General features: G+C 34.3%; 1 long non-coding RNA gene across 2 annotated transcripts; it reads right to left on the reverse strand.

The window, feature by feature from the left end:
* Positions 1-3,000: 3,000 nt before the first annotated feature.
* LOC141693206 (uncharacterized) lies at positions 3,001-8,230 on the reverse strand. 2 transcript variants are annotated; one of them, XR_012563041.1, is made up of 4 exons: positions 8,030-8,230; positions 5,158-6,163; positions 4,633-5,052; positions 3,001-3,622 (listed from the first exon to the last, which is right to left on the reverse strand). It is a non-coding gene; the product is annotated as an uncharacterized LOC141693206 (long non-coding RNA). The 2 variants fall into 2 exon arrangements; XR_012563040.1 differs by having other exon boundaries at positions 4,633-6,163.
* Positions 8,231-14,047: the final 5,817 nt, after the last annotated feature.

Below are 14,047 nucleotides of genomic sequence, written 5' to 3' on the forward strand. Positions count from 1 at the left end.
TTTTTAAACTGAATTTTTAAAGATAATATATGAATTGCATTTAAATTTAATTAATTAGAATTAAAATAACATTTATTTACTTTTAAATTGGAAAACAAAATTTTATCATTTAGTTATATATTATACATTCTTATCAGATTTAATTTTTACAAGTACTAATTTAATATTTTATATAAAATTTTAATTTTGATCTGTGCGTTGCGTGAAATTCAATTCTATACTAATAATAATTTAAATTTTTAATCTAGCTATGCTTTGCTAATAAGTAATCTTTCTGCACCGATTATGAACAAGTAGTGTCTTTAATTAGTAAGTAAATGTGAGTACCTTGACTGTACGACTTCTTTCGGTTATGTGCTTTAGGAGCATGGTATCTTAAAAGAATTCTATAGGGTTCCCTTTTGAAATTCTCTTGCAGGAGCTTTTCAAGAAACTATAAGCCCCGCCAAAGAAAACCAGTACCATACAGTTAGTGCTGTCTGTGTTGACTGCGTATTAAAGGCTTCTCACCGAAAGAGTTTGATTTGAAGTCTATGGCCAAGAACTTCAAGGTCCCATGCATGCATACCCCTCTCTCTCCAATCTCCATATATATATATATATATATATATATATATATATATATATATATATATATATATATATGTCATGAATCATGACTAATGCTGGCCATTTGTGCTGTCCGTGCGCCCGAACCGTGTTGAGTAATGAGAATCAGGACACTGCACCGGCCTTGAAGAGTTACGAGGTGGGCTCGGACCGGGTTTGAATCGGAAAACAGTGACTCGTAACTGGCACTAGGACTCGCAAACTCACCAACTTGTGCGAGCCGGGTTGGCGGGCTCACGAGTTTTGCGAGCCGGCTTAAAAAACATATATGATTAATTTTATCATTTTAATTTTTTTGCTTAAAAGAGGACAACATCTCGATAAATTTTATTAATTAAAAATTTACATATTAATGTTTATATTAATAATCATGTTAATTAAGAGGTATATACTGTTATCACATTTATATATATATATATGACAATAGTAACTTTATTTAATTTAATTGAATAAAAGTAAATTATGATTAGTGGACAATAAAAGTAATAAGTTAAATAAATTACAATTAGATTACTAATTTATATTTGTAATTAATGATTAATCGTAAGTAGAATTATGTATGTACATGTTGCAAATGTTGAAGAAACGGGCTTGTGCGGGCCGAATAGTGCCGGGTTGATCGGTTCAAACAGCTCGTGCGGTTCACAGGCCAGGCCGGTTCGATCCCGATTTTCAATTTAATTACTCGTAGTTGACACTATCATTACAACGAGTTGTGCGGGTTGAGAATCGGCCGCTTTGAGCCGAATAATTCCGGATTTCGCACGAATCGGTCCCGAGTGAGCGGTTCGAACCCGCACAAATGGCCAACTCTACTCATGACTCGCGACAACAAAGTCCGAGAAAAGATTGTTCAAGCAAAGAGAGAGATATATGGGATATATATGGAGGCTTTAACTAGCTTCCGACTCAATTGTCTCTCTTTTACAACATAACTACTCGCATTAGAGCCCGTGCAAAGGAAGGGCCTCGATACAAACTCATAAACATTAGAAATTATGTTTTTGTAGATGCCAGGATATGTACATATATGATTACAATATTGGATGTAACACTAACAACTAATGTAACCAAGTCTTAACTTGTGTAACCTCTTGAAATGCATTCTTGAGAGAATAACAAGATGATGAACAACTAATTGTGTATCATTCTAATCTAAATCACTACTACAAAAGTTATACAGTAACGGTCAAGATTTATTATTTGTAGCAATACATTAAGTTGTCAGAGACGGAATGCAATAGTCTCACATGACCTCTAGCTAGACATGGTAGATAGAGCAACGAATAGAGTACCTGGGAGCTTTAGAAACATGCATCACCTAAAACCTTCAAAACAATGCCCCACCTTACATTGCAGGTTAACATATATATATATATATATATATATATATATATATATATATATATGTCATTGTTACATAGTTACATAGTGATCTATATTCAGAGATGAACATTATAACCTCATATAAAATCATAAAAAAACAAAACGATCTTTACCTCAAACCTCCCACATAACCATTAATGGAAGAAATAGAACGTGTAATTCATTATGGGCCTAATCCCACTAATAGTAAACAGCTATCAATTGCTTCATCATGGGATTGAAAACCTCTACAGATTAGTTACGGAATAAATTTAAATTTTAGTAGAATTCTCACTGATTCACAAAACATTTAAACCTTGCAAAAACAATATTGGTTTTTTTCCTTCTAGTTTTTCTACCCGATTATAAATACTACAATGTACCATTGATTTGATATTATGTCTATATAGCCATTAGCCTATATAGCCAAAACTAATAATTTTCATTTTTAGTGTCTATCTACCTTAATATAATCACAAACTCTCAACTAAATGTATTGCTTAGTCAAATCAAAATCACACTTTACAACTATATAAATATAAAGAGCTAGGATCAAGCAACACAAACATAGTTACCTTTTAGGCCGCATTTAGCAATAAGCAGGAGAAACTTTTTTGTTCAGAATTTGGCACTAATTCATGACGGGTTAGGCCGAGCAGCATTGTAAAGACAATACATAATATTGCTCTCTAAGATAAAAAAAAAACTCATTTGCATCTTCAACAAATTTGTGCATGTCTGAATCTGGGCAATAACCTATGCTATAAAAGTATATAGTGCCAGGCCAATGTTATCCTATAAATTAGAATGAAAAACTAAAATATAAGGTAAAGTATCAGACTCAGCTTCTGTTAATTTGGGTGATGCACCAAGCGAGCAGGTGTCAGCTCTACACATAAAGGATTTTTCAGGCTTAAAGCTTGACTAAGTCCGTTTTCACAACTTTATAATTATACTGTTAGCATCTGTTGCCCAAAACATGTAAACGCTACTGGTACCATTAAGCAGTTAAAACTAAAAATCAAGATAAATGTGAATCCTGAAGTCCCTAAAACTTCTGAGGCAACAAACCTACCTCTCCAATTCCATTGTTAGTAAATTTCTGAGAATGTGATATGTTCATTTCAAGTTGTTCAGATGTATTAAAGATATTTTCCTCATATTTCTCTCAAAACACATTCATATATACAAACATCCTATACATCTACTTCTATTAGTATATCAAGTTGCCAACAATGACCTTTATAGGTTATTGAACACTTTCAGTACCTCGTGATGCTCTTCTTTTGAATTTCCATATGCCAAACAATATTGCCGCTGAGAGTAGAATAGAACCAACTACAGCTACAACATGAGTATAAGCATTGCCTTTTTTACAGGTTTCTAGCCCACACAGTTCCAAACTACACTCCATTTATTTCTCCACAGTAGTAACCGCAGTAGATGATTCGACATTCAAAATTGTTGAGATTTTCTTTTCACCAACAAACCCAAAAATGACTTAAAATACCGTTTAGGCTTTTGCCAAAGACTGCCTATTAATTCCATTTTATCCAGAGATATTCTTGTCACGATTTCTTGGACATCACTTGTTGCAGCTTGCACGACACTTCAAGGATGTCGAAGGAACCCTAGACCAAGTCACGGCCTGTACTTTGATATTAACATTAGAATATTAATATCACATTCCATAATTTGTGGCCAAAACAAAAACACTTACAAGTCATGTATATATATATATATGCGTGTGTGTGTGTATATATTTATTTATTTATTTATTTAAATTGGAGACTCAAGGACCACATGTCAGCCCTTGGATCAAAACAAAATGAACAGTCAAGATCATTTCATGGTGGCATAATTAAGTAGATTAAAAATAAATAAAAAAAGAGGTTAAAATTATTCAAGTTTATTAACTGTGATACCATAAATTATTCAGTGGGTTGGAACTGGAACAGAGCATCACTATGCAGTTAAAAGAATATATACCTAGGCCATGTTTGTTTCATGGGATTATAATCCCGGGATAATAATCCGGGGATAACTAATCCCATCAAAATTAGTCTTATGGATTAAATAATTATATCCTAAGTTTGTTTGAAAGGATTAAGTGTAGGATTGGAATATAATTCTTTAAACTTTATCCTATGTTTGTTTTGTGGGATAATACTTGGGATTGGAATATAGTCCTTTAAATTTTCCAATCCTATGTTTGTTTCATATGGGATAACAATGAGGGGATTATAATTTTTTAAAAAATGACTTGTAGGAGGGGATAAAACAATACCTCCTCCCACCAAGCATTAGATGGGATTATAATCTTATCCTCTACTCCAACAAAACAAACATGGGATAGGATAATTTAAAGGATTATAATCCTTGGATAACCCTTCACTAATTTTTTACAAAACAAACATGGGATTGGAAAATTTAAAGGACTATAATCATATCCCCTACTTAATACCATTAAACAAACATAGCCCTAGAGTACGGATTTGTTTCTAAAGGCTATATGCAAGAGTAAAAATTTTAATCACGTCTCGCACTCCGTTTTTTCTAGGAATTAAGTAAAGATGTTAACATAAGTACAAAACTATGCAGTCAAAAGAATATACAACACTACGTTATAAAAATTAGCATAGTGAGCAGAGACATTACCTGCCACCTGTTGCAAACGTAATATTTCCAGAAAGCTGTATATGATTGCCAAAGTCTTCTCATTCAACTTTAAATGAATTTTCAGCTGTAACCTTTTATAATTTTGGGTTTCTATGGTCCACAAGAGGTCCCAAATTGTAAGACCTGGAGAAATGGGACCTTTTATCTACTTGCAGGCACGGTCTACCATTACCGTTCTCCTGAACATTCTCACTATGCAAGTATAATGCTCTAGCCCGGATTTTAGCAAAAATCTTCCAATCATTTCATCAAATATCACCATCCCTGCGCTAACACAGACACATACGTGTCACATAATTACTTAATTGATTCATTGCCTTAAACCATGCCAAAGGCCCAAAGCAACATCTGGTTGGCTTTGTTGAGCAATAATAAACGCATTCATCGTAGTCGAATTGCCTGATCAAAAGACAATTAGTAAATGAATAATACACAAAAGAATTTACAATCCAAATTATTGAAACTGTGATGCATATTCGAGATGATTAAATCAAATTTACTCACGAGAATAGATTGAAGAGGTGCTTCATACGCGCTTACTCGGGAGGAGGGAATGATAAGGCATACAGTGGATAGAGTGCACGTCGTGTACAATTGTAGTTTTTAATTTTTAATTTTGGATTGTTCAGTTTGGGGGAGGGGAACGATTAGGTTAAGAGTGAAAAGGAGCATATCGGTCATTTTTCATGACTTGGGGAATGGAAAGGTCCGGAATTAGGTTTGGAGCCCAACACCTCTTGGTGTAGCAGTATCTCACTCACTCCCTTTACGGGATATCGAGGGTTCAAACCTTGTCAAAGACAAGGAGGGTGTGTGAGCGTGTTTATCAAACAGTGTAAGGACACCTTCCTTGAAGAAAAAAGGACTAAAAGAGAGGTACCAAATTAGGCTTGAAGATGTTGTGAACAACCGAGGCTTGAAGAGGAACAATTACTTCTGGCTTTGTCCCTCTAATTTTTTTCTCTGAATTTCCGCCTCTCTCTTTTAAACCACACCAGAAATCACCCACTCAAGGGGCTAACAAATTTCACAAACGACAAAAATAGGTTATCTTGCACACCAAACATATTGGTACCCTAGTTCACTAATTCATGAATTGGTCTTCACTTAAAGCGAAACCTAAGCTTAAACAATCTTGAAAAGAGAGAATCGTATCTCAGTAATTTGTTCAGGCAGCAATTTCTAAAGAATGTGGCTTTACACTGGATAACACATTCAAGGACTGGGTAAAGAACTAAAGCAATCATTCAAGTTATATTTGTAACACATAATAAGTAAACATTCAAGTTATATTTGTACTAAAAAGCTAAAAATGTAACATCAAATCCAGATATAGTCAGCTGTCTACAAAATAAGACACCAATAGATAATACTACAAACAATTACTTTCCTCTCCCTTGTAGGACTATAACACTAAACTGTAAAAAAATGTTCCGATAGTAAGAAGACTTCAGTGTTTCTCAGGTTGTCCAGGATTGGCTACACCAGCACTATCTAATGAAGGGAGAGTCTGCAGATACCAAAGAAAAAAAACAATTTTCAAATAAATATTTAAAAAGGAAATTCGTGAGCATCTTTTGGACAGAAAGAAATTACTTGATGTTCCTTTCAAAAAGCTTGAAATCAACCAAGCAATTAACACAAAATAAGTATCTAATAAGTGAGCAAAGGTTGCATACTGGTTTGCTAAAACCATATAAAACCCCTAATACTGATATACTAACGATTGAAAAGAGTTAAAAATTCAAATAATATAAGCATACATGTATAGTATATATAAGAGTTCAAAATCCAAAAAAGGTAACCATGATTCCAGTTTAGTTTTCTTTCCATGGACAATTGAGCAAGGATGTTTTCTGTTAGAATATTTTGCACATACGCCAAAGAGAATAGCACAATTGGTATCTGAACAGAAGTTTAGAAGATAAACACAGGGCATTCCTGTAATGAGTTAACAGATAACTATCGTGATGAAATTATAAGGTAACTGATCTATTAATTGAGTTAGCCACTGCTTCCTACATTTGTGATTACTTCACTGTTTCCTTTATTGCCTTGATGTGTAGAAAAGAAATTAGGGCGATGCGATTTGTTTTAGAAAAACAACATCCAATAACAATTAAAAAGGAAAGATCAGGTTAATGCATTAAAAAATTCGTGTTTGAAGCAGATTCCACAACTTCTAATACCAGCACTCATAATTTTGAAGATAATAGTTTTAATATAAAAAATAACACAAGGAAATTACAAACATCGTGTTACTTTAATTTGTCCAACTGAAAAAATAATTTTTACTAGCAATATATATATATATATCATTTTCATCTACTAGACTGCTACCAAACATATGATGCTGTGAGCATCAATATTGATGGTAGATAGATATTTTTAATAGTTAAAAGGGTGAGCCGCAGCGTATGTTGCAAGGACTACTATACGGAGTGTCCCAGTAGTCATATTCATTTCAAAGAGTAGACCGGAACCATTCTAATGATTTGTTAGCATCAATATTGATGGTACGGATATTATTGGATAATTACAGTGGGTGTAGCCACAACCTATGTTGCTAGGACATGACTAAAGAAGATGGAGTCAAATAAGACACATATCCGAGTGTCGGACCCGGAAATTCAGAAAATTGGCAATAAGAGGCCCTTGTGCTTTTTCGAGACACGGGTACAAGGAAAGAAAATAACATAATTTATTAATACATAACAAAATTAAATACGATATCATAGAAATGAAACATGAACTATTAATATTCAACTTCTATTAAAACTAGTACACATCTTTAACTAAATTATGGAGGTCTTGTCTTCTCCTCTTTTTCTTATTTTTCTTCTCCTATTTTTTACATGTAAGACTAATTTCATAAAAGGTCAGAAATTATAAAAATATATGCATTTATGCGAAAGCATGTTACGGACACACACACGAGCAGGATGATTAGGGAAAATACGATAGTAATGCAAATAGATACCCAGGAAAGGGTGTACTTGGACGTAAAACCTACAATATCCAGCATAAAACAATCTTAAATTATCCAAGTAAGAATGAAACACTATTTTCTCACAAGCAGGAAACCGAAACGACTAGTATCCAGATAATTTCCCTGCACTATTTTCTGCTTGTCAGCTGGGTTCATTATACGAAAACTATTACTGTAACTAATTACAAGCCTACTTTCTTTATTAAACAATACGTATTGTGACTACTTTCATACATGTTGCATTCGCGTATGGAGATTAAATGTCGCAAATGGTTCTAGTGAGAAAAAATGTAATTAAGTTGGTAAATTCGTAAATGCAAATACTCTTTGGGACATTTAATCAAACAGGTCGAGGACAGTAGTAAAACTAAAGGGGAAAAGGTTTACCAAATCAGGTTTAAAGATGTTGTGAACAACGGAGGCGCCGGCGAGAAGAGAAACAATCACGACGACGCTTGACCAACCCAACGACGGCGTTCCTATTGGCTTTGTCCCTCCGAATTTCTTCTTCATTTCTACTTTTTCTTACTTTTAGTAAGAACAAGTAATATAATGAAAGTGAAATTATTAAGCTGGTCTGTTGGAAGTTTTAATGGGCTAGGCCCAGAGATGTTTGTGGGTCTCTCCCCTTTATAAAAAATTGAAACATGATCAAATATTAACATTGTTAATTAATTTGGGGTCTAAATTTTCAAATTTTCATTATTCTTTAGAAATATACCTTTACCAAGTAATGAAAGTATGAAACAATATATTTCAATTTCACTTTTATTTTCATAATTCAACTTCAACTAACAAATTTGGTTAATTTGAAAAAAAGTGTCAAATTTATCCCAATTCAAATTCAAATTTTTTGTTCTAATTTGACTCATGAACAAAAATTCTTGTTCATTTGCGAATATGTTTCATGAGGTACTCTCGTAAAAATACACGAGTTTGTGTTAACAAACAAATCAACTTCTGAATTTGTTCGCAAGAAATTTTTGTAGATTTTACTTGTTTATTTATTTAAGGGAAACTACCCAAAATACTATATGTTTAAACTTATTTATAAAAATATTAACATTTTCAAAGTTGTTTTTAAAAAAAATTAATTTTTAAGTTTCATTTTCAAAAACACGATTTGTAACCTCTGCAACCCGTTATACAACTTAATTTACAATTTTGAAAAGATTAATTTCAAAATTGTATTTGCTGCATTTCAAATATGCAACCTCTGCAATCTTAAATTCAACTTTGAAAAAAATAAAATAAAAGTTGCATGGCATGTTACAGATGTTGCAAATTGTATTTTTGAAAATGAAATATAAAAATTATATTTTTGAAAATAACTTTAAAAATGACAGGATTTTTTGAAATATATTTTAAAAAATAAAGTATTTTTGAAAATAACTTTAAAAATGACAGGATTTTTTGAAATATATTTTAAAAAATAAAGTATTTTTGGAAAAAAAACCTTTATTTAATGATCAATACGATGTAAAACTATTTCTAGGGCACGTCTGCTTATCGGTGAAATCAATACAAGCCTTTCACTTCACATTAGATTTGTTCACTAAGACCGGATTAGTTAACCATTCGGAGTAGAGTGATTCTTTTATCAATCCAACATTCAGTTGTGTATCGACTTTTTCCTTTAACGCTTGCGCCTTTTTTCACTGACAGGACGTCATTTCTTCTTTACCCCATTTTCATTGAGTTTTATATTTGAATGATGGCACATCACCTCCAGATCTATTCTCACCATATCCGCATGACGCCATGCGAACACATCCAGAACTCCGTGAGTTTTTTTTTGAATGAGGATTTAAGTTGCAATCCAATCTTGAATATTATATTTTTGTCTTCTTGAGACAACAGAAAATCAACCGTATCTTCCGTTGGACCGGTTCTTTCCATCGCAACCGGCATGTGGGGGTCGAGGTCAAAATCAAAGCCCTCCTAGACTTATCAGGGTGCGCCCGGGACTTCCTCAGGAAGAGTAACATACGTTGGTTCCTCCAATTATGTCGTAAACTGCTTCATTTTGTCCGTATGCTCCATGTATTTGCTATCAATACATTCTTTCATTGTAAAAATATTATGTCCTGCTTTCATGTCATATGTCTCTGTATTTATCTCGCATGCTTCTTCTCAGAGTGTAATGTGTTAACTCCGTTATTTTGATCTACATCCCTTTTCTTCTGAAACTTGATGATGGCCTCGTCATAACACTCTTTAGAATCCTCTTGACATACTCGAACTCAGCTAGTTTCATATGGCGTAGAAAATTTTATGGACATGTGATGGAAATAAGTGATTATCTGCATCTTTCTTAAAAAAATTCGTCCAAGGAGGATATTATGTGATAATTCTTGATTAATAACCACAGATTGAATGACTTGTGTAGTTGATAGAGGTTTTCCCCAGCAAAGTCCACACATGTAGTCATCTTTCACCTTCGTATCTTTCTCTTTCAAGCCTAATCTCTTATATACGTCATAATAAAGAACGTTAACGGATCTTCCATTATCAATGGACGCTTGATGGACACTCATCACTCCGATGATCACCTTTATTACTATAGCATCGTGATGGGGGTGACACACCCAAACTGCATCATTTTCTCTGAAGGTGATATCTTTAATCCTTCCTTGTGCCAGTTTGGAAGATTTCTTTGTTATTGTTATAAGGTCATCAACTTTTTCTTGAGTGTCTTCCATATTGTGAGGTCCTCTAAAAATATTATTAACATGTTTCGTCTCGATGTTGTTAACTTTCCGCTTGATTCACTACTCTTAGGCGCAACTATGCCCTATCCGGCTCTCTAGTAAGGGGAGCGGTCGGTTGACTTTTCTATCCTCCTTATTTGAAGTTATGTCCTCTTGACGTCGCCTATTTTGAACATCCTCATCTTCACGTGATTATCTTGAACTTCAGCGCAATCCATCTTCTGACATCTACTTCGACCATTGTCACGAGTGATCTTCCGATAACCTCCTCGAGCATCTTCAGCATCAATCTTCCGATAACTTCATATTTTTTCGCAACTGAAACTTCTTCAATCTTGTCGTGGAGATACACGCTTGTCGTCACGAGGCATTTCCCTTCTTTTTATGGAGCATATCGACGCGTGTATGAGGCTTATCCTTACATTAAATCAGCATCCTCATATCTTCATCATCCAATCACTTACCCAAGCGAGCCTTCAAGCTTGAAAATTCTTCACGCTTATTTCAGATCTTCAAACTTCCAAGTTGAAATTTCCTTGTATTGTGCTTGTGACTCTTCTTCAATTCATCATCAACTACATTCTCTTCAGAGTGATGCATTCGATGGTGGTGCCGACTTTTGCTGCTCTCAAAAAGGCCTAAGCTTCTTCTGAAGTATTTCAAATAATCTTCCATCTGGTGAAGTTGTTCCAACAAATCGCCGTTGTTGAAAAATATCAGCGGTTGTTCACCGTCAAGCGAAATCTTGTGTCTTCGATCATATCCAACTTCACGATCTTTGTAGCGTCCATTTTTATGTTTCCTGAATTGTCTATCTTCATGTCTCTTGAAGTGTATGTCTTCATGCTTCTTGAAGTATCCATCTTCATGTCTCTTGAGACGTCCATCTTCATCAGATCCGTAGCCGTTGTCGCGTGAGTTTCTACCATCGTTAGACATCTTTTCCTCAGAAGATTCGATTTGATTCAACCCCTCATTCTAGCGCAAATTTGTTAACGGGGGAATTTGGTGATTGATGAAATCATCGGAATGTAGTAATTTGTGCTTAAAATGCGGCTAATATTGCTAGGATTATTGTTTTCCTTTTTAGATATCTCAAACATATGTACTTACAATATTCCTACGTGTCTCCTTATATAGAGGATCAAGATGAATGTAGTTCTTGGAGAACAAGAAACCAATATGAACTTAGTTTCTCATTACGAGGCCCAATAGGAGTTGTCAAACCAACATTCTATTCTAACTCCAACATGCATTTATTTTAGGAGTGCCCAATGTTGCATCCTAGTAACAAAGACCCAAAGCACGATTATAACTTTGGATTTTCACGGATAAAAGAACTCCCGGTCTATGGATATTGTTGTGTATATGTTGTGAACTTGATGATTTCATTAACAAAACACTTTGGTAGATTTTACTTAATGAATTTGTTACACTCGATGGATAAGGATTATAGTCCCGACGGATGACCCAATATAGTCCCGACGGATGATGATTTATTATCCATCGAGTGAGTAGCTTATGTAACAATAAGTCTGTAGCACATTTCTGCATACACATTGTTTAGAATCTGTAGTAGTACTTAAGTCATGTTGACTTTAACTAGATATGCAGAATAGGTTGATTAATTGTACATGGATGATGTCTTGTAATTATGCATAAATGAAATGAAGTCTAGTGCCTGATTACTACCCGACGGATAAACAACAATGAATTCGACGGATGATCAATAACCCGACGGATGATCATTAACTCGATGGATGATCATGAACCCGACGGATAAAGAATTCAAATATCTGTTGATAGTGACAACATAGTCACATGCGTCAAGTGTATGCAAATGGAATGTGGTAGTCTATTCAACTGGGTTTTTGAGAACGAAGAAGCATTACCATTTCCATGTTATTATAAAGATATTCAAAGATGCTGGAATAGAGTAATGAAGTAGCATTGTAATAGACTAGATAGTTTTTGTTTTATTATCTTGTCTTATTGCTTTGTAATCTTGGCGATATATATAAACCAAGAAGCAGCAAATAGAACAACTAACAAACTAAGAAACTAAGCAACCTATAGAGAAACATTTGTAAGCTGTATTCTCAGTATTTCTCTGCATTCTTAGTTGTTCAACATTTTTACGCAGCTGTGAGCTTTTTGCACACAGAGTTCTCTCGATATATATTATATATCTTTGGTGGAATCATTCAAATCCACCATAAAGTTTTTAAAGACTCTTGTTTTTAATTACTTGTGTTTTGATTCATTTCAAGTGATTATTCCGCATTCTGCCAATCAATTCACACTGATATATATAATTGAGTTAGAATAATTTTTATTCAAGAAAAAGTTTCAAGAATTCCATTCAACCCCCCTTTTGTAATTCTTGTTATATTGTTAAGGGACTAACAATTGGTATCAGAGCAAGCTCTTGAAAAACAAAGAGTTTAAAGATCAAAACAATACAGCAAGATGAACAAGAAGGATGTTGGAGTCAAGATTCCTTTTCTGGATAAAGATAATTACCATCATTGGAAGGTAAAGATGCATCTTCATTTGCTTTCTCAAGATGAGGCCTATGTGGATTGCATAGAAAGAGGCCCTCATGTACCAATGAGAGCTGCAACTGGAAATGAGTCATCTGTCCCCAAGCCAAGGCATGAATGGTCTGATCCTGATATTGAACATGTCAGGAAGGATAAAAAAGCCATGAATATCCTGTTTAATGGAGTTGATGGTGATATGTTTGACAACATTATCAACTGCAAAACTATCAAGGATGTTTGGGATACAATACAGATCATCTGTGATGGCACTGAGCAAGTTAGAGAAAACAAGATGCAGCTACTGATTCAGCAATATGAGCATTTTCATAATGAAGAAAGTGAGTCTCTCACTGACATTTTTAGTAGGTTTCAAAAACTGCTAAATGCTCTAAAGTTGCATGGAAGGGTCTATCAGACAAAATACTCCAATCTGAAATTCCTTAGATCTATTCCAAAGGAATGGAAACCAATGACAGTCTCATTGAGAAACTCACAAGATTATAAGGAGTTTACTTTGGAGAGACTGTATGGCATCCTGAAAACATATGAGCTTGAAATAGAGCAAGTTGAGAGGATGGAGAGAGGAAAGAAGAAAGGAGGGTCCATTGCACTAGTTGTTGAGTTAGAAAAGGAGAAGGAGATGAAGATGGAAGTTGTTGAATCAACTTCAAGGGTCTGTGAAAACAAGGGCAAGGGGCTTGCAGTAAAAAATGAAGATTATTTGAGCCAAGATGACATGGAAGACATTGATGAACATTTAGCATTTCTTTCCAGAAGATTTACCAAGCTCAAGTTCAAAAAGAACTTTGGAGCAGCCAAGCCAAATAGAAACATGGTGGATAAATCAAAATTCAAATGTTTCAAATGTGGCTTGGCAGGGCACTTTGCCAGTGAGTGTAGAAAGTCAGATTCAAGCAAGAAAAAGTTTGAGCCTGTGGATTATAAGCAAAAATACTTTGAGCTGCTCAAACAAAAGAAAGGGCTTTCATTACACAAGAAAACGACTGGGCAGCATATGGTATGGATGAAGATGAAGATGTCAGCTATGTTAATCTAGCCCTAATGGCCAAGTCTGATGAAACAGAAATAAGTTTTTCAAGTAATCAGGGGAACAGAAAGAATCTTTGGTACTTGGATAGTGGTTGTTCAAG

Source organism: Apium graveolens, chromosome 10 (assembly GCF_009905375.1).
Source record: "Apium graveolens cultivar Ventura chromosome 10, ASM990537v1, whole genome shotgun sequence".
In the NCBI taxonomy this organism is placed as follows: domain Eukaryota; kingdom Viridiplantae; phylum Streptophyta; class Magnoliopsida; order Apiales; family Apiaceae; genus Apium; species Apium graveolens.